This window comes from Dama dama, chromosome 24 (assembly GCF_033118175.1).
Source record: "Dama dama isolate Ldn47 chromosome 24, ASM3311817v1, whole genome shotgun sequence".
Lineage (NCBI taxonomy): Eukaryota > Metazoa > Chordata > Mammalia > Artiodactyla > Cervidae > Dama > Dama dama.
This window is the reverse complement of record NC_083704.1, coordinates 44769151-44791561: the sequence shown is the minus strand read 5'-3', so window position 1 is coordinate 44791561 and position 22411 is coordinate 44769151. Positions and strand designations below refer to the sequence as shown.

The 22411-nt window shown below is 39.3% G+C and overlaps 1 protein-coding gene across 18 annotated transcripts in view; it reads right to left on the bottom strand.

Moving 5' to 3' along the window:
- Positions 1-22411, bottom strand: part of FHIT (fragile histidine triad diadenosine triphosphatase) — a 1512191-nt gene that overhangs the window by 1300002 nt on the left and 189778 nt on the right. The window contains exon 1 of one of the 18 annotated variants that reach the window (XM_061128191.1): positions 2699-2838. The exons of the other annotated variants lie outside the window; for them this stretch is intronic. The gene's annotated coding sequence lies outside the window, so the exon portion shown is untranslated. Of the gene's footprint in view, positions 1-2698; positions 2839-22411 lie in introns of those variants that run through there. 18 annotated transcript variants of the gene reach the window in all.

The following is a 22411-nucleotide window of genomic DNA, read 5'->3' as shown; positions in this document are numbered from 1 at the left end:
AAAGGAATAAATCACTCTCTTTATCTAGGCTTTTGAGCCTGTAGGCTGTTATTTGGGTCTAACAGGTAATTTTTAGTAATTTCTCCAGTCCAAGAGATGAGGAACCACATAGCCTGTAAGCACACAAACAAAAAGCAAGGCAGCATTAGTCTTCCAGATTCTTGCTACTTTAAGTATAAGAAGCTATCAGCTGGGACCTTGTTAGAAACACAAAATCTTGGGCCCCACCCTAGACCTCATGAATTAGAATCGGCACTTTTAACAACATCCCTAGGAATCCAGGTGATTTCTTTGCACTCTGAAGTTTAAGAAACATTGATCTAGAGAGATGGACATTCATTCATTCAATAAATAAACTTTCAAGATCTGTACTGTTTAATACGATAGGAAGCCACTAGTCACATGTGGCTATTTGAGTTTCAATTAATAAAAAATTAAATAGAATTAAAATTTAATTCAATTTCAGGGATTCATTGGCACTAACCACAACTTAAATGTTCAATTAGCATGGGTGGCTTGTATCTACCAGATATGTTTCCATCATCACAGAGACGTCTATGGAATAAGCTGATTTAGACAATTGGGACAAACCACTTAAGAAAGAAGAGGAAGATCTCTTTGCTGATGAAGCTTAGATTCGCGCAGCAGGGAGGCAGATAATGAACAATCAGCAACATAAAGTGACTAAAGCTATGTTGGATGGTTAAATGCTAAGGACAAAAATTAAAAATAGAATGGCCTTAGGAGTTCCCTGGTGGCCTAGTGTTTGGGATTCTGGGCTTTCACTGCCATGGTCTTGGATCAATACCTGGTTGGCCAGCTGAGACCCCACAAGTATGCGATGCAGAAAAAATGTGTGTGTGTGTGTGTGTGTGTGTGTGTGTGTGTGTGTGTGTGTGTGAAGTGTTAGTTGCTCAGTCGTGTCCAATTCTTTGAGACCCCATGGACTGTAGTCCACCAGGCTCCTCTGTCCATGGGAGTTCCCAGGCAAGGATACTGGAGTGGGTTGCCATTTCCGACTCCAGGGGAATTTTCCCAACCCAGGGATGGAGCCCATGTCTCTTGCATTGGCAGGCAGGTTCTTTACCGCTGAGCCACCAGGGAAGCCCATAGCAGGTCTAGAGGGTTTCAGTGAAGACATCATATTAAAGGCAAGTCGAGTTACTAGCCAGCAGAGGAGTATTCCAAAGGGAAAATCCGTCCAGAGGCCCCTATGGTAGGTGTTTGGGGAACAGCAAAAGAGCCCATGTGGGTTGAGGAGAGTGAGAAGGAAGGGTGAATAAAAGGGTAGGAGAGGTAGAAGGTAAGGATCCCCTGTAGGGAGAAGTGCCTCTTTGTCCACTGGAAAGGACTTGATGTATACTTGGAGTGAAATGAGGAGCTCTTGAAGGTTTTGAGCCAGGGAGTGACACATTTCAACACCATCTCTAAGTTATTTCTAGTTCAGCGGAAAAGCACTATAAGCAAAAGTTACTTATTTGTTTTAATTCAAGGTCATACTCAGGGGTAGAAAGATGCTATCTGCACTGGCAAAATAACTTTGTTTACAAGTTTTGGTAACCACCAGAAGCTTGTTAATGATATACAAACAGAAGTCATTAAAATTTATCACTGTGAAATTCAGACACTTTTTCAGAGGCTCAATTAATATGCAGTCATAAGGTCTTGCAGGTTACCACCCAGAATCTGGAGCCACACTTATTAGAGAGTTTCAGCAAATCCTGAGGAATCCAACTAAGACTCACTCAACCTAAAGCCTAAAGCCTAAAAGGAACTCTGCCTGTGTCTCATTCTCAAAATTTGTTGATTACTTTATTACTAACTTACATGGGTTTCTTGAAGATACAGAAATCCATTCAGTAATTCCAAACTATTTTTTTCACCCTGACCCCACCTCAGTCAAATGCCTAAGCTTTGGAAATCAAGATATGAGGTTTGCTTTAAGTTTTTCTTTTTCCCCAGAGTTCCCAGAATCAATGACACACTCTACCTACAATTGAGAGTGTTATTGTCTTGCAAGTAAATCCAACCATAGTTCTAAGAACTAGAGGTCAGTGTAACCTGTCTGCAGAATGCCATCATCAGCGTCAAGGCCTAGGCTCACTGCAGGAAAGTTATACTGAAGAGTCAGGCCTAATAGGACTAAAAGTCATCCCTTGCAATTTATTCCCTGGGGATAAAATCAGTTTTGGTGACAAAACCGTAATCCAGCCTGAATTCTGGCAGAAAAATAGAGTAAGCTCACCTTCAGTAAATTAAATCAAATTAACAATAAATCAAGGCATGCTAGATCATTGGGAATTAACTGTTGAGATGCTCATGACAAGTGAGTGGATCAAGGAGTATCATTTTTATGCATCTGGGCATAACATTTTTGAGTTACAGAACATAAGAGGGGATTTTAGCAACCACATTATTACCAGTTTGAGTTATGGGAGTCCAGAAGTGGAGCTGTTTTACTTTATTCATTAAATAAGCCTATGCTGAGGACCTCCTATGGGCAAGGATTCTAACTGTTGAAAATACAGCAGCTGACATGCTACAGTACCTTATCCGTATGAAGGTTACAGTTTCAATTCTGACCTCCTTATGGCTCCAAGAGGGAAACCTGTCAACCTGAAGAGGGAACCTGAAGAGGTCTTCTGAGATGAGAAGGATTCAGAGATCATTTTAGAGAAAAAAGAAACAGGAGACATACCAGTAGAAGGTGGCTCTTCACAGGCAGATGTGCATCATAACTCTCATATGCTCCACCCTGAGGCCAGAGCACCTGGGAGCCTCTTCTGTGTCCTTCATCAACCACAGGAGTCACCCCTAAGATCTGAAGCGCCTCTCCTCCTCTCATCCCCTTTTTAGTACAGCAGAACCAGAAAGAACAGAGAAAAACCATTTCCAGAGACTGGACACATTAAGACACTGGAAAGAACAAGGGGGCAAATGGGCGCCTCAACATAATTTTTAAAACAATGTATTTTTTTGTATTCTATCCATGACAACTCTGATTTTAAAATTTAAAATATACTTTTCCTCCCTTAACCATTATTACTCTTCACCCCAAAAAAAAAAGTTATAGTGAAACACATTAGACTTTGTAGGCTACCCAAAATCTACCCTGTATAAATTATACTTTTGTTAACATAGTCTGAATCAGTTTCTGTGGTTTACAATCAAATACTTTAGTTGAAATAGTACCTTAGTGCGTCATTCAGGAAAGCTGAAGAAGCCTCTAACTTTGGGTCTGCAGCTAGTTATCTGTTAATCTCAGGAGAAATTATTTGAAGTAGCTGGACTTCAGCTTTCTCACATGAAAACTGAAAAGATTAGACTAAATTATTCTTAAGAGCTTAAAATACCATGAATGCTATACATAACCAACATGTTTATATCTTATTTCTCAATATTAGTAAAAACAGAGATCCCTGTCAGGCAGTGGTGGTTTGATATTTTCCCAGGAAAAATTAAATTTGCGAGATAGGTTCTGTATCTGCTGCAGCTATTCCCTCACCTCACTCCTTGGCTCTTTGATAATGTTCAGCATATATGTTCCAACAGACCAAATCCCTCCAAGGTCTTCCGTGTGACTCTTTTAATCTCACCACAATGAAAAGGCACATCAAAAGAAATGGTCAGAGACGAGACTCAGAATGTTTGCATCTAGGCTGCATGACTAAATATTTGCTTTGTGGTAGAGGGACTCCTCAAGGGCACTTAAAAAGTTCCTCCTACAATTCAAAGATCTGGGCAATAGTTTGCCTGAAGAAAACTTAGCCTTCTGCCTTGACTAGACTGGTTTGTACAACAGCCTTTTCTTTCTAAGAAAACAAGAATCATGGTTTCCATTTGTTGTCTTATAGAGACCTGTTTTAAATTGTTAAGAATAATAACAAGAAAGCCAAAAAAAATGTTACGTATTTCATCCAAAAGTTATAAAAGCATTATTCTGAGGAAGTCTGAGAAGTTAGGTCAATCTAGGTTCTAATATACTCAGATTATTGATTTAAACCTGGAGGCACAATAAGTCACATTGGTCTTGGAGGCAGCACCAGCCAAAAGTGAGAACACAGATCAATTATCTGAGAATCTTGGGCTTTCTCACTGGTTTGCCATTATAAAATCATTTTCTTGGCTCCATTTCACTTTATATACAATACTTTAGCCGCCAAGAATAGTGTTAATGAGACTGGTGTGGCTACAGCTTGGCTCTGGTGTCAGAGCATGGGGTTCTAATCCAAGATCCATGCAGGGAATGTTGCTTGGCCTCACAATGCCTTGGTTTCCTCATCTGTAAAGCAGGGGAAATAACAGTGTTTTGCAAAATCTAACACATGTGCCACTTGGGGTATCACAGACAATATTAGGCAGTACATGAATGACTTTATTTCTATTTTAATAATTATGTGTTTGACTCTAAGCATATTAAAAAACACAACTAGCACATCAAGATAAATAACATAATTGCTTAGGAAAAAACCAAGTTAAGGAAAAGAAAAATTTGACTCTAAATAGTTCTAGTTTATGAGGGAAAGTAAGTACTTCACTGAAAAACTCTAATAAATATAAAGTAATAACAGAGTTAGAAAATCATGATTTCTGTAATCATGTAAAGAAATAATTGCTTCAGATAACATCCATCAATAGAAATGAACACTATGTGAAAAATTAATAGAGAACTTTACTATGGAATGGTAAGGCTGTCACCTGCCAAACCCGTTTAGGAATCTTAGCATCACAAAAAGTGGTTCCAAACTGTGGATGCCTACTAATGAAGCCGTAGGAAGAGCGATTATCATCGATGAAGTGTTCTTACTAAGGACACTTACATTAAATCAAGTCTAGAGATAACGTCAGTGTAAGAAATAAGGGTGAAAGAGGAACAAGGTAGAAAACACCACAAGAAACCAAAATGTGACATCTTCTGAAGAACAAGGGACCCTGTTTCTGTAACAAGACTCTGGCAGGAATGGAAGCAGAATTTCTCTAGACTAGGAGAGACATAAGGGATATATGTCATACAATATACAGACTTTAGATTTCATTTTAAAAAAATAGAAAAGCAGAAAATATCGTTTACAGGTCAGTTGAGGGCATTTATGAAGCAGGATTACATAATGCAAATATTGTTTATTTTGCTATATGTGATAATGGCACTGTGGTTAGGGACAAAAATGTCCATATTTTTTAGATGCACTCTGAAGTACATCAAAGTAAAGTCAAGTGATATTTGGTATTTACTTTAAAATACCTCAGAAAAAAAAAAGAGAACAAAGAAAGGAGTGAGGGAGGAAAAGTGGTAGGGGAATAGATGAAGAAAATGGAGCAGAAATCTTGGTAATTATCGACTTTAGGTACAGGACAGACTGCATAATTAGCAAAGCTCAATGTAACATAAAAATGCAGGGCCACTTGCTCATAAATTATTAAGAATTTCAAAACAGTGACAGCAGAGTTTTAAACCATACATGGGGCCCTAATAAACCATGGACCCTGGAGGACTCCACAGGTTGGTCCATGGGCTGTGTGTATGGAAATTCATTGCACTATTCTCTCTACCTCTGTGTACTTACAAATTGTTCATAATAACTGTGAGTTTAGTTAAATAAAAAAATTAAATAAATAATAGTAAAGAGAGAATAAAATGACAAAAAAAAGTCATAAAGGTTGTAGACACAGGACTGCAATTCTAAAACTGAGGTCGTCATGACATGCAGTCAGAGTGGAATCTAACATAAACCACATGCTCAGCTTTGCTTCTGCTAGCACTACTATTTTACAAAGTCTATACTTGTAGCTGGTAAGAAACACCACAATCTCCACCATTCTAGACAAAGATGACTTTATACACTGAGGTCCTTACTGGGAGACCTACCTAAACACGGAAGCCAACCAAGTCTTAAGCTTGTCTTACAGTTGTTCTTCTTATATTTTGTTTCCTTGTACCACAGCCTCTCTCAAATACGTTGTCAGGGAGTTGTGACTGCAGCCTACTGCAGCCCTTAGAAGAGAATACTGTTACCAAATTGAGGGTTCTTTGGAAAGTCAGGCTCTTCTTCGTAAGACAAGTAGTATCACTTACGGTAAAGAGGACGGAGCATCAGAGTGAAATAAATTCTTGTGAAAAATACTTTAGGTTTTTTGAGATAAGAAAATCATTTGCAAACTTCAAAGGAGTATCCTGGAACCTCATTTCCCCCTTGAGATGTCCAAATTAAGCCCTTTTTGATGACAGTATTTCATCCAAGTTTATAGTATAAAGAATCAGGGCAAGAGGTCTATTAAGTATGGTATTATGGAAAAGGTGGTTTCCTACTTTAGATTTAAATTGCCTCAAAGGAAATAAAATGTAAAAATTAGATTACTGTGTATGACCTAAAATGATTGGCGAATTACAATAAAAACATTCATCCCCTCACAAAACTCAGAAGCATAAACGATTTTACTGGCATCTACAGTAATCCACTACCTAAACAAGTTTCATGGACACAGAGATTTTCTTAGTCTTTTTCATTATTTAAGTGTTGGACTGGAAGTACTCTGGAGAATCAACAAGATCAGTGAAAACCATGTTTTGCATATCTGGTTGGATGCAGATAGCATCATGGACCTAGGGGGAGGCAGAAACACAAACTGGCAGAAGCCTAGTTTCCTGAATCATCCCAACAGAAAATCTCCTTCACAAGAAGCACCAACACCATACTATGATGTGAGTGAAAAACTTCTGTTCTGTTTAAGCCACATTACATTTACAAGTTTATGTGCTCAAGCAGCTGGTGTCACCCTAATTAATCAATACGATAAGTCATTAAAAGCATGTTTCTACCTGGGATATCTTGTTGTGCTAGAAAGATGGAAGTTAAAAGCTAATGGGATTAAACAGAAATACTTAAGGATGAAACCATAAGAAATATGGGAGGAGAGAGATGAGCTGGAGCATAAAAGAAATAAAACTGGCCACAATTAATACTTTTGAAACATGATATGGGTACATGGGGATGAATTCCACTATTCTGTCTAGTTATATACACATCCAATATTTCAAACAATAAAAATTTAAACATTTAAAAATAAAATAATTTTAAGGACACTTCAAATCAACAGAAAGGACAGTTGAAGGAGTCCTTACTGACCTAAGATGGGTAAATTTGAGCATCAAAAGATTAATACCTGAGATGAATTGATACATACAAAATATTTGTTTAGAGTCCATAAGATATTTTAAGAATTGTAATTGGTTACTAATCAGAGGTTATTAGGTATTCATTTACTAATCTGAAAATTGAAATATTCTCCTAACTATATGAACTATATTTCAGGGTAGTCACATGATTGATCAGAAAACGTTCTTCACAGAAAAACTTCATGTAATAAATGCAGGAAGAATGAAATAAAACTGTCATTTTTGCAACCCCTAATGAAATAAGGCCTAAATCCAGATACAGTCAACAATCATCAGTGAACATTAAAGCCATTTTAGTAACAGAAGGCCAGGATGACAACCTGAACCTACTGATTAATCTTGGCTTCAGTAAGAGAAGGGTAATCCATCATTATGTGCTTCATGCTGTGATGCAACAGGACATACAGAGCACCACCAGGAAGTATGCTTGCCTAAAAAAATTTACAAAATCTAATCACAGCTCTAGACTAAATGCCAAGGTCTTGACGGATAAGTTAAACACTACCTCAAGGACACACCCAGCCAAGTTCATTCTACAGAGCAAACAATCCAATTCTTCCCACAAATCAAGAACATGGAGACGAGAGAATAAAAGAACTGTAATGGAGTAAAGGAGGCAAAGAAAAGAGCAACTCAGTAACAAGTCTCCTTGAAAAAAGCTAACCACAAAAGGACATGTGAAGAAATTACCGTTAATTTCATGAAGTGTGATGATGGCATGGGATTTATGTAGAGGAAGAATGTCCTTACCAATTAGAGATACATGCTGAAGAATTTTCAGGTGAAATGATGTGATATCCAGGATATGCTTTAAAATACTCAAGCATACCTCCCAGAATGTTGGAAATAAAAGCAAAAATAAACAAATGGGACCTAATTAAACTTAAAAGCTTTTGCACAACAAAGGAAACTATAAGCAAGGTGAAAAGACAGCCTTCAGAATGGGAGAAAATAATAGCAAATGAAGAAACAGACAAAGGATTAATCTCAAAAATATACAAGCAACTCCTGCAGCTCAATTCCAGAAAAATAAATGACCCAGTCAAAAAATGGGCCAAAGAACTAAACAGACATTTCTCCAAAGAAGACATATAGATGGCTAACAAACACATGAAAAGATGTTCAACATTACTAATTATCAGAGAAATGCAAATCAAAACCACAAGGAGGTACCATCTCACGCCAGTCAGAATGGCTGCTATCCAAAAGTCTACAAACAATAAATGCTGGATAGGGTGTGGAAAAAAGGGAACCCTCTTACACTGTTGGTGGGAATGCAAACTAGTACAGCCACTATGGAGAACAGTGTGGAGATTCCTTAAAAAACTGGAATTAGAACTGCCACATGAGCCAGCAATCCCACTCCTGGGCATACACACCAAGGAAACCAGATCTGAAAGAGACAAGTGCACCCCAATGTTCATCACAGCACTGTTTATAATAGCCAGGACATGGAAGCAACCTAGATGCCCATCAGCAGACGAATGGATAAGAAAGCTATGGTACATATACACAATATAATATTACTCAGCCATTAAAAAGAATACATTTGAATCAGTTCTAATGAGATGGATGAAACTGGAGCCCATTATACAGAGTGAAGTAAGCCAGAAAGATAAAGACCAATACAGTATACTAATGCATATATATGGAATTTAAAAAGATAGTAATGATAACCCTATATGCGAGACAGCAAAAGAGACACAGATGTATAGAACAGACTTTTGGACTCTGTGGGAGAAGATGAGGGTGGGATGATCTGAGAAAATAGCATTGAAACATGTATATTATCAAGTGTGAAACAGATCACCAGCCCAGGTTGGATGCATGAGACAAGTGCTCAGGGCTGGTGCACTGGGAAGACCCAGAGGGAAGGGATGGGGAGGGAGGTGGGTGGGGGGATCAGGATGGGGAACACATGTAAATCCATGGCTGATTCATGTCAATGTATGGCAAAAACCACTACAATATTGTAAAGTAATTAGCCTCCAACTAATAAAAATAAATGAAAACAAAAAACAAATAAAAAATAAAATACTCAAGCAATCATACAAATTAATCAAACACACACACACACAAAATACCTTGATCAAAAAATGGGCAGAAGGCCTAAGTAGACATTTTTTCAAAGAAGAAATACAGGTGGTCAATAGGCACATGAAAAGATGCTCAACATCATTAATTATTAAAGAAAGGCAAATCAAAACTACAGTGAGGTATCACCTCACACCAATCAGAATTGCCATCATTAAAAAGTCTACAAATAAAAAATGCTGGAGAGAGTCCAGAGAAAAGGGAACTCCCTTATATTGTTAGTGGGAATGTAAATAGGTGCAGCCACTATGAAAAACAATATGGAGGTTCCTTAAAAAACTAAAATATAAAGTTACCATATGATAGCAATCCCACTCCTGGGCATATAGAAAGAGAGAAAATTCTATTTCAAAAAGGTACATGCATCATAACAGCACTACTTACAATAGCCAAGATGTGGAAGTAACCTAAATGTTCATCAAGTGATGAATGGATAAAGACGCAGTGTATATATACACAACAGAATATTGCGTGTGTGTTAAGTCGTTTCATATCTGACTCTTTGTGACCCCAAGGTCTGTAGCCCACCAGGTTCCTATTTCCATGGAATTCTCCAGGCAATAATATGGGAGTGGGTTGCCATTTCCTACTTCAACAATGGAATATTACTCAGCCATAAAAAGGAATGGGATAATGCAACTTGCAGCAACACAGGTGGACCTAGAGATTATCATACTGACTGAAGTCAGACAAACAGAAAAACACTAATATACAATACAATATCACTTATATGTAGAATCTAAAATAAGATACAAATGGACTTATTTACAAAACAGAAACAGACTCACAGACATGCGAAATAAACTTATGATTACCAAAGGGGAAAATAGTGGTGGGACTGATCAATTAGGAATTAAAGCTGGTGGTACATACATGACTGTTTATGCTATTAGTTCTACTTTTGTGTATATCTGAAATTTTCCATAATGAACCTTTTTGAAGGCACATGGTTTTAATCAGGCTGTGGCTGACTGGCTCTTCCACTTCCATCTGTAAGAAACAGGACATCTTCACAGCCTGCACATCAACTGCCATCTTCGTCATCAAGTGAACAGGCATTTCTTCTAAGAGTGCTCCAATATTGTTTCTGAGATTTTCTTCCAAGCCACTGGTGCCCATTCTGTGGGCGTTGATGCTGGCCCTTTCAATGTTCACACGTGTGCAGGCCAAAACAACTGTGCCAACTGCTACCTACCTAAAGTGAATATAAGTGACCATCAACTATGAGATGCATCCCAACTTCAGAGTTTAAAAATGTGAAAAACATATTCATTTCTTCTATGTCTATGAAGAAAGAGTCAGAGAGAGGTTACGATAAAAATGTAGAAGACAATGAGTTTGTCTAAATCCCTACAAGGCATTCCCTACTTTAGCTCCACAAGTATCTTTACTCTATATCCTATCATTATCCCTCCTGGTTCATTTTCAGCTTATACATACTATCATTTTTGCCACTGAGCTGGCAAATGACAAGCCCTCAAAAGGTTTTGGATAGATATTTGTTGCATGAATAACAAATACACACATTTTAAGCCAGAAAAGAAATACACAGATATAAAATTTGGGGGGAGCCTAGCACCCTTCTATACAAAGTTCTGGAAGTTAATTTGAGAACACCTGTCAGGGAGTTGTGTGTGACCATTTCACCTAAGTAGAGTCAAAACTTATGAAGCAGAGCGAAAGTTACCTATAAAGATGACTGAAAACACATATATGCTCCAGGAAGATACTCTCTATATACAAGTATACACGTACCGGTAATTTCCACACACCATCAAAGACATAATATTGAGAAAATCAGCCGGGGTATAATCTCTGAGAAGAGTCTAGTAGAGGAGATAAAAGTGAAGAAAAAAATATCAGAGGTAAAACCCAGGAGCAACACACAAGTGGTCTCAATAAAGACTTGGTGTTCCAATGAGGAACAGAAGGAATGCAGAAGTTAAATATAACGCTTTCCTTCAAGTCCATGTCCTGAGACAACTTTATCCATGTGTAACCTAAAAGAGGATTTTATTATATTTCATTTCCTAATATTGCTCAGATAGGATATAAGGCATTTATAAATTTTACTTAATAACAAACATAATAAATATACATTGAGTTTTATTATGTACCTAGCATCTCACTGAAGTTCTTTCCAAATTTGGCTGCATGGTGCCCTGTACGTTTACCTACAACATCATAATTAATCCTAGCAAAAACCCTGCAAGGTAAGTAGAGTACCTTTCTTTTCCACATTTTCAGAATAAAGAGCATGAGGCTTAAAGATACTTGGTAACCAACCCAGGCAAACAATCAATAAATAGCATATCTCGGACTCATACCCAAGGGTGACAAAAGATCAATACTTGGGCTTGTATTTTTAACCTAAACATGTTAGTGTTTTTCAAATAAACTGTAATGAAAGATAGAGGTGGTGGAAGGGTGTCCCAGTTCACCACAGGTAAATATTTTTACAAAACACAAAGAAATTAATTATTAAAAAGCTGAACAAAGACACCCAAATTAAAACCCCACATTTGCTGCTATTAGATTCAACAAATGTATGTGCAGTTGCACACAAGTTTCTAAATCCTTACTCAAGTTCTGTGATTACTTTGTCACACAGTCACCAGTGCAAGGACCACTCTGTGGGTACTGCACTAAGGCTGCAGACAGACCTCGTTTTACTGTGTTCCGCAGATACTGTGGTTTTTTTTGTTAGGTTTTTTTCTTTAATAAATGGAAGGTTTGTGGCAGCCCTGCATAGAACTAGTCTATCAGCACCATTTTTCCAACAGCATTTGCTCACTTCACGTCTCTGTAAACATAACTTTTGTGTGCAGTGGGAAAAACAAAAAAAAACTATGTGACTTACTTAATTGTGATACCTGCTTTACGTGGTGGTCCAGAACTAAGCCTGCAATACCTCTAAGATATGCCTGTATATTATTCTGTGAATGCTTAGAATGCACACTGTTTATAATAACGTACCAAAGCTCTTTCATTTATTGATGCAAGTTAATCTATTATTTTTTAAATTAAGATGATCGTTGGCTTTTTCTTCCATCGTAAAAATATTTGTCCACATACTTGATACCAGTTACAGAATAAGCAAAAAAAAGAGCTTTTTTGTGCTGCTTTATGATACAACTGCTATAGTATTTTGATAAATGTTAAGAGGAAAATAGGAAAACATGAGATGCATTCCCTTGTCGAGGGAACACTGAACAAGAGTGAAGGCAGAGTGAGAAAAGAGGATCAAGACATCAGGCCCCCTTCCCACCCTCCACAGGGAAAAGTTATTTCAAATCCATCCTGAGAAGTGAGTGGCTCCTGAGAAACTGAAAAAACAAGTACTTAAGAGATCTCAAATACAAAGTGACATATGGAATCCATCAACCTGCCAGGCCCCTTGAAGAGTTCTCAGTTTTAACAGGAATCATGTCCACAATACCTTCGCACCCAGAAAGATGTCTGGAAGAGGGGAGAAAGAAGTCAGAGCCTCTTGGATTGTTTTTTTTTTTTAATGTGCTCTAAAGTTCCAAGGTAATTTTTTTTCTAAATGTCGCCATTGTTCTTGTGGCCCTGGTATGAGTTGATGGGTCAAATACATGGCTTCTGAGGCTACTTAAAAAATTAGTGAGGGAGGGCACAGAAGGGGACAATATGGAGGAGAAAAATTACTCAACCGGAGTCAGCAACCTGGAGCAAATCCAATCTGAAGGAAACAATTAGAACATGGCACAGGTCCCAAATCAATAAGCGGAGGTGGCCGCGGGCGGTGAGCGTAATGGCTGGGTAATGAAAACTCAAACGCAGGTAACTCAGCTCTGGGAACAGAATGCCTCTTCAGTGTCTCTCTGGTTAAGGAGAGGGTCATCTATCTGGAGGCTGGAAAAGACACATCAGAACAGGCTTTCACAGCCCAGCAGATCCCTGATGTCACAGCCCACGTGAACAAACAGTACTGGTGTGATTTTCCCAACTCCTGTAAGAAATAAAGACCTCATGGTTCACCTTGTCAAGCCTGGAGTGCAGTCCCAAAAGGAAAAGCACTTCTTACAGAATATGCAATACATTCAAAGAGCTTTGGAACTGTATTTCCCATTAGCTCTAATGGAGCCTATTCTAATAAATCCCCCAGCACTGGGCTGAACAGGTGTAATTCAGTAATGCAGCTGTAATTGAGTGATGTCAACACGATATGATTTGTAATGTTTTTCTAACAAATTATCTCATTTTTTTCTGAAAAGAGGTATCTGTGATTTCATGTGATAAGTTGCTTTTAAAAGCTTACATACGGTGCTAATGATAAAAATCTTTAATTGATGGAAATGTTAATAGTAGCACTGGCTAAGAACGATCTTCACTGACTCTTTATACACTATTAACCTTTTAAGCATAACAAGCTTTAATTTTCAACCAGCAAATGTTTTGAATTTGTGACTCATGGTCCATCCATGGATCTGTTTTCATCACCCTGATTATTCTACTAGAGAGGTTCTTTACAAATCATGCAATTTAGCCATCCCTTTCTCTGCACAGTTCTTAAGCCAGATCTACAAAGAGCCACTTCTAAGCTTATGATAGATAAGGCTAGTCTTGTCTGGACCATCTTCCATGTACCTATTAATGACCTTTGTCTCTCAAGTCCCAGTCAAGTTTCACCAAGTCTCCTTCTTGATGAACCTCTGCAGACCTATAGTCAGAATTACTTTCTCTTCTGCCTCATACTCCTAGCATCATGTTACAATTCAGATCCCCTTGCACATAGTAGCTCAGTTGGTAAAGAATCTGCCTACAATGCAGGAGACCACCTGCAATGCAAGAGACCCAAGTTCAATCCCTGGATCAGGAAGATCCCTGGATCAGGAGAAGCAAATGGAAAGCCACTCCAATATTCTTGCCTGGAGAATCCCATGGACAGAGGAGTGTGGAGGGCTGCAGAACATGTGGATGCAAGAACTGGACACAACTTAGTGACTAAACCACCACCACCTGCACATTCTATTCCCGTACTGCTTACCCTGGTGAAGGTCCATCCATCCTTGGTGTTTCAGTTCAACTTCTTGCCTGAAGGAGAACCTTTCTTGCCTCAGATTAGGGCATATTACACGCACATTGTCATTGTCATGCCACACATTCCTTTCCTTTCTTGCACTAACCAGAGTTTTCATTAGTATCATTTCGTCTCTCTCTTCTAACAGAATTAGGTTATCCCCAGGTTAGTTGAGTATTTCTTAAACTTAGTACCAAACACACAATACCCCGTATCTGATGAAAGACTGAAAAAGTGAATGGATCAAAATGAACAAACAGTATCTCTCTTTCTTCCTCTCTCTCCTTCTGTTGATTTTCTCCATCCGATTGTGAACTCAGAAGCAACATATGCCTCATTGTAGATTCCATAACATCTAACTAGGGCTTTGCACATAACAGAGATAAAAAACAAAAACAAAATCTATTTGAATCAAATTGAATTTCTTCTGTTGTAGTATTAGTATCAAGTTGGCCATAGAGAACCTAATCCCTACAGCTTACCATGTTTTACATTAATACCAACTTAATCACTGTCCCTCAACAAGCTCCTATCATTGCCAATCACTCCAGAGGATATTGTGGAACAGAAGTAAATGATATTTAGTGCTCGACAGTTTAAAGGTAATTCCCACATATGACATTTCTGCATTTATGTCAGATAAATTCTTGGGGAGTTTCAGAGGTTAATCAAATATAGACACTATCCTTGAGAAGCTCAGAGTCTAGTAGGAGAGATAAAAATGAAGGAAAAATATCAGGAAGTAAAACTCGGGAGTAACATAAAAGGGATTTCAGTAAAGACTCTAGGTGTTCCAACAAGGGACAAAGGGGATATAGGCTCAAGTGGGTATGGTTTTTAAAATGAGTCTTACCCAGGTGGCGAGTGGGACTGGGGATGCAGCAAAAAGTGAAGAGCAAAGCTGTTCATTTCTTGGTTCAACAGATCTTTATCACCTACTAGGTGAGGCATGGAGAATGCAGAGGTAAGTAAACCTAGCTTTATTCTCAATGGAGCTTGCATGTTAATAGAGGAGACAGATAAAACCAAATAAGCAACAGAGTCAGGTAGGATTGAGCACTCTGAAGTAAAATAGGATAGAGTAAGGGGCCAAGCTGATGTGAGTGCTACCCTAGACCAGGTAGTCAGGGGAGGCTTTCCCACGGCAATCACACTGAACAATGGCCTGAAAGTGAAGTGAAGTGATGGAGTGAGCCATGCAACACTCCATAGGAAAAGCCTTCCCAGCAAAGAAAACAGCAATCTTGTCCATTGATGAAAAAAGTGCTGACAACTTCTTTTTTCAAACTTGGGTCTTTAGGCGTGTTCTGGGAGTCTGGAAGGTCCTGATGAGATTCTTTACCTTTTATTTTCAATTAGCTAACACTCATTTAAAGTGTTATAGATGTATTCTAGATTAACTACATGGCACCTAAAATACAAACACCAGTACAAAATGTTGGTGCCTGGATTTGCTTTTACAATTACAGTGATGTCAGGTAGTGCTCTGTTAATTGTCACAAGTCAAAGACAAAATAGGCAGAATTACTATTTAATGTGTTTGTGCCCCAAGACCTCAGAGTAGGGGTAAAGTACAAATGAATTGTTCCAGTGGATGCAGCTCAAAGAGCTGGGGTAAACTGAGTTATCACACAGCCCAAACTAATACTGGTGCGACAAGCTGTTCAGAAACGCTGACATAACAGACATCCCATACTGATATTTCCAGAGATGATTCTATTTAAACAAAACAACATCATCCATCATGTTAAATTAATGTTGCTAATTTGAATTTGCTTTTGTCATTCTGATTTCATTTAATCTGTAAATGTGTTTTGGTTTCATATTTAAGAGCTACACACACAGAGGCTTATAGCTTGTTTTATATTTTTATATGCTTACTAACAAAATAATTAAAAAATTAAGTCAAATTTGAGGATTTGTAAAAAATTTTCCCTTTAAATGACATCCATATGTTACTCAAGTTTGGTCACAGTGAAAGCTAGGGATATAAGAGTCTTTGTTTCCCAGAACCACCACCTGCTGGTTTGCAGTGAACCGCACAGTAAGTACAGAAAAGAAAAAAGGGGAATCTCCATACTGTTGTTCTCTATAGTGGCTGTATCAAACACTAAAAACAGAACTACCGTATGACCCAGCAATCCCACTGCTGAACATATGCCCTGAGAAAACCATAATTCAAAAAGACACTGGCACCCCAATGTTCACTGCAGCTCTATTTACAACAGCCAGCACATGGAAGCAACCTAAACGCCCATCAACAGATGAATGGATAAAGGAGATAAGATGTATATATACAATGGAATATGACTCAGCCATAAAAAGGAGTGAAACTGGGTCATTTGTAGAGACATGGCTGGACCTAGAGTCTGTCATACAGAGAGAAGGAAGTCAGAAAGAGAAAAATAAATATTGTATATTAATGCATATATATGAAATCTGGAAAAATGGTACAGATGAACCTATTTGCAGGGCAAGAATAGAGACATAAACATAGAGAAAGGTCATGTGGACACAGGAGGGGAAGGAGAGGATGGGATGAACTGTGAGTTGAGAATTGACACATATACAGTACCATGTGTAGGACAGCTAGCTAGTAGGAACCTGCAGAATAACACAGGGAGCTCAGTTCAGTGCTTCGTGGTGACCTAGACGGGTGGGATGGGGGGCAGGGGAAAGGGAAGACGAAGAGGGAGGGGATATATGTATGAAAAAGTGAAAGTATTAGTCGATCAGTTGTGTTCGACTCTTTCTGACCGCATGGACTGTAGCAAACCAGGCTCCTCTGTCCATGGAATTCTCTAGGCAATAATACTGGAGTGGGTAGCCATTCCCTTCTCAGGGGAATCTTCTCAGCCCAGGGATCAAACCTGGGTCTCCTGCATTGCAGGCAGATTCTTTACTCTCTGAGCCACCAAGGAAGATCAGATATATGTATTCAGTTCAGTTCAGTTCAGTTCAGTCGTTCAGTCGTGTCCGACTCTTTGTGACCCCATAAACACAGCATGCAAGGCTTCCCTGTCCATCACCAACTCCCGGAGTTTACCCAAACTCATGTCCATTGAGTCGGTGATGCCATCCAACCATCTCATCCTCTGTTGTCCCCTTCCCCTCCTGTCCTCAATCTTTCCCAGCATCAGGATCTTTTCAAATGAGTCAGCTCTTCACATCAGGTGGCCAAAGTATTAGAGTTTCAGCTTCAACATCAGATACATGTCAGTTCAGTTCAGTCGCTCAGTCATGTCCGACCCTTTGCGACCCCATGAATCACAGCACACCAGGCCTCCCTGTCCATCACCAACTCCTGGAGCTTACTCAAACTCATGCCCATCGAGTCGGTGATGCCATCCAGCCATCTCATCTTCTGTTGTCCCCTTCTCCTCCTGCCCCTAATCCCTCCCAGCATCAGGGTCTTTGCTAATGAGTCAACTCATCACATCAGGTGGCCAAAGTATTGCAATTTCAGCTTCAGCATCAGTCCTTCCAATGAACACCCAAGACTGATCTCCTTTAGGATGGACTGGTTGGATCTCCTTGTAGTCCAAGGGACTCTCAAGAGTCTTCTCCAACACCACAGTTCAAAAGCACCAATTCTTCGGCACTCAGCTTTCTTCATAGTCCAACTCTCACATCCATACATGACCACTGGAAAAACCATAGCCTTGACCAGACAGACCTTTGTGGCAAAGTAATGTCTCTGCTTTTTAATATGTTATCTAGGTTGGTCATAATTTTCCTTCCAAGGAGTAAGCATCTTTTAATTTCATGGCTGCAGTCACCATCTGCAGTGATTTTGGAGCCCAGAAAAATAAAGTCATCCACTGTTTCCACTGTCTCCCCATCTATTTCCCATGAGGTGATGGGGCTAGATGCCATGATCTTAGTTTTCTGAATGTTAAGCTTTAGGCCAACTTTTTCACTCTCCTCTTTCACTTGCATCAAGAGGCTTTTTAGTTCCTCTCACTTTCTGCCATAAGGGTGGTGTCATCTACATATCTGTGGTTATTGATATTTCTCCCAGCAATCTTGATTCCAGCTTGTGCTTCTTCCAGCCCAGGGCTTCTCATGATGTACTCTGCATATAAGTTAAGTAAGCGGGGTGACAATATACAGCCTTGACGTACTCCTTTTCCTATTTGGAACCAGTCTGTTGTTCCATGTCCAATTCTAACTGTTGCTTCCTGACCTGCATACAGGTTTCTCAAGAGGCAGGTCAGGTGGTCTGGTATGCCCATCTCCTTCAGAATTTTCCACAGTTTATTGTGATCCACACAGTCGAAGGCTTTGGCGTAGTCAATAAAGCAGAGATAGATGTTTTTCTGGGACTTTCTTGCTTTTTTGATGATCCAGCTGATATTGGCAATTTGATCTCTGGTTCCTCTGCCTTTTCTAAAACCAGCTTGAACATCTGGAAGTTCACGGCTCACGTATTGCTGAAGCCTGGCTTGGAGAATTTTGAGCATTATATGTATACTGATAGCTAATTCACTTCCTCGTATAGCAGAAGTTAACACAACATCATAAAGCAACTACACCCAATTTTTAAAAAGAGGGAAGAAAGGAAGAAAGAAAAAAAGAAAGGTGAGTACCTTCAGTAGGAAAAAGATCACAAATCGGAAACCGTAACCTTTCCTCTCTGCACACAAAGGCCTTGATTTATGTAAAATACAGGTTAAGCCTCCTTCAGAATGTCCAGCCCATTGGAACCTTAAACAGTGGAAAAGCCCACAGGGCTGGGTGGGGAGAAGATGAAGAAGCTATAATTAAAGGTTTACTGCACTCCCGTGGCAGATTAATCACAGAGCCAGATGAAGAGTCAAGCATCACAAAAAATGCAAAGCAAATCCCACCAAACATATTTCACCTGCAAGAAAAAGTTTTTCTCACAACACAAGGCTTTCTATGTCAAGAAAAGTGGACAAGAGCCAAGACAATTGTCTGGGAAGTTCAGGCAGTTGGTGGAGAAATCTCCCTGGGTCACAGGACCTTAAAACCTATGCAGTAGGTGGCATCTCGAATCAAACTGACCAGAGCTCAAGAATCACCTCCAACATTGATCAGCTCTGAGATCTGAGCAAGTTCTTTAATATCACAGAAAAAATAAAGATCAAATAATATTAGGTGGTTCAAAGGGTTCAATGAGCTAATCCACATAGACCATTTAGAACAATGCCTGTATAATGTAGTAAGTGCTCCATAAATACGAGCCGTGACTTTTATGATGTTAGCAGCTTTATCATTATAATATAAGCACAATATAATATAAGCACAATATAAGTCATCTACAGATGACTCAAAAGAATGCTTCAGTTCAACTCTTAAAACCCCAGAATGATGTCTCCATATTGGATATACTCCTGATGATTCCACTCCTGATGATTCCAGATGACTAATCATGCACACACAAATAAAGTACATTTAACATTATCTGTAAAATAACATCATTCTCATTCACATAACCCAACAAGTTTATAGGATGTCTACTTCCTGTTTTACAGATAAACAAGGTCCAGAAAAAGAGGATGACCTTGCTCAAGGGCATAAATGACGCAGCCAGGACCTGAATCCAAGTCTGAGTCCAGAATCTACGTCTGAAGCACAAGACATTGTTCCTCTAGGTATATGTCATTCCTCTGTGTCCAGAAAAGAGAAACACTGGAAGCTGTTGGTCACACACACATAATTGTTTATTCCTCTAGATTCTCTAACTTCTAAACACAGAAAACGAGGGTGTATCATTCCCTAGCCATGCATTTCACTAAATTACAATTTATTGTGATGTTGTTAGCCAATGCAGTCAATACAAAAATAATCTACTTGCAACTGTGTTGAAAAAATTTAAAACTATGGTTCATCATCTTACATAACAACCCAATGACCACAGCTAACTTAATTCACTCACCCTTAAATTTAGTTCAAAAAATATTTTTTTAAAAGGCGAAGGGATTGCTTTGTTTTTGTCAGATAATGAAAACCATTTAATTCAATGCGGTTTTTTCTTTTTTGGCCAGAAAGCACCAAACAAAGTGAATACCCATCAACTAAAGAAAATCAGTTAGTGTGGGGTACCTCATTACACCCATGCCTGTTTTTGTTTTTGTTTTTGCTTTTTTAAAGAGCCTGTATCAAAAAAAAAAAAAGTAAATAAATAAAGCGCCTGTATCATAATGCACCCTTTCCTCTCAAAATGCCCTAGTGAGTAATATTTTCATTTATAAACACAGTCTCTTCAAAGCAAAAGGAAACAGGCTTTAAAAGTTTCAAGGAAACTTCGGGTCCCACAGACCTGCTTCAGAACAGCCGACGACTGTGCCTTTGAAGCATGGAGACAACGGCCATGAGGGCACTGAAGGCAGAAACCACGCAGCTCCGTCCTTTCCCAGGGCTGGACAAGCCGCAGCCCAACCCCATAATGAGCTCCAGCAGAGACAGTCAATCAGGAGCCAAATCTATGGCTCAGGAGAGGGCCAGCTGCGGAAGGGAAGCTCTCTTAAGCTGGAGCTGTTTGCTAGCAGTGCCTCTTTGCTGCCACCTAACCCCATCTTCTGTGTGCACCCCTCATTACCAGCCACATTAGGAAACATTGTATCTTCTCCAGCTGCAAGCAAAGGAATTGCCCTGTGGCCCAAATGTGTGACTAATGACTAGAACTCTGGCTTCCTGCTTGATGCCTGGCCTTTGGAATTACCTGAACCTGTTGTGAAAGACACACCAGTGTCACAGACGTTTGGAGACAGATTAAGCTCCAGATGGAAGACTGTCAGTGTCAATCGGTCACTGTTCTTACAGTCCAACTGGCTTTTCAACTCAGCAACAACAGAGAATCATTTCAACACTCAGTTCGTATGCTCAATTAAGTCTGAGGATTGAAGTCAAGTGTCCCCAGTTTTCTAAGCATTCTCCACCAAATACTTGCTTTCTACCGGCCACTACCTACTCGTTCAGAGTAACTTCTTTAGGTAGCATTCACCCTTGAGTGTGTCTTTCCGAGTGACCGTCTCACTATTCTTCAGAAAGTCCCAGCTCTTCAATGTTAATACATTAACTGTCTTATCAGCTGTCCCAGAAAGAGATAAAATCTGGATCAAATACAGGACTTGTTGTCAAGGGAGAAAAGATAAGGCGAAGAATTAGTAAAAGATTGGGAAGAAGAGAAACATGACTGAAGTTTATGAAATGTTTAGGAGGCTACTGAACACCTTCCCTTTCCCCTTGCCCCTTTCCCTGATTCTCTGGACCTGCCAGTTTCAGCTGGTTTGTTCTATGTTCCTATTGTGATAGATGTTTAGTTCAAGGCTGTTGACTTTGCTCTTTGGTTACAGGGAAGGGCCTCTGCATTTTCAGGCCTAATCCATCCAGTCATTTGTCTCCTTTCTAGACTTAATTTTTAATAATACATGTATGTGATTTCACATCAAAGGAATTTCATTGCATTTCACAAATTCATAGGCATTCCTCCAGATGCCTATGGTGACTTTTTGTTTCATTTCAGCTACTTCTGCATTTTTGGTATAAACCTGCAATCAGAATAACAATCACAGCTCACATTTTTCTAAATATTATACATATAATAACTCATGTAATCGTTGCAACAACCTTTGAGGGGAGGTATTATTGTCTTTCATGGGTGAACCAAGACCTAGAGAAATCCATGAACCTACTAATGAAGACATTTAGTTGGCCAGGGGTACAGCCAAGATTCCAGTCCAGGCAGCCTAGCTCTGAACTCATGTGCTTAACCTCTATGTGACACTGTTCTTCAGAATGAGCATTACAGGGTTTCCCCGGTGGTCCAGTGGTTAAGAATTCTCCTGTCAGTGCAAGGGACATCAGTTTGATCCCTGGTTTGGGAAGATTCCACATGCACAGGGCAACTAAAGCCCATGTGCCACAACTGCTGAGCCCATGCTCTAGAGCCCTCAGGCCACAACTACTAAGCCTGCATACCACCAAGTATTGCAGCCTGCGGGCCTAGAACCTGTGCTCAACAAGAGAAACCACCACAATTACAAGCCCCTGTGCCACAACAAAGAGTAACCTCTACTCACTAGAGAAAGCCCTCATGCAGCAACCAAGACCCAGAGGAGTCAAAAATAAAT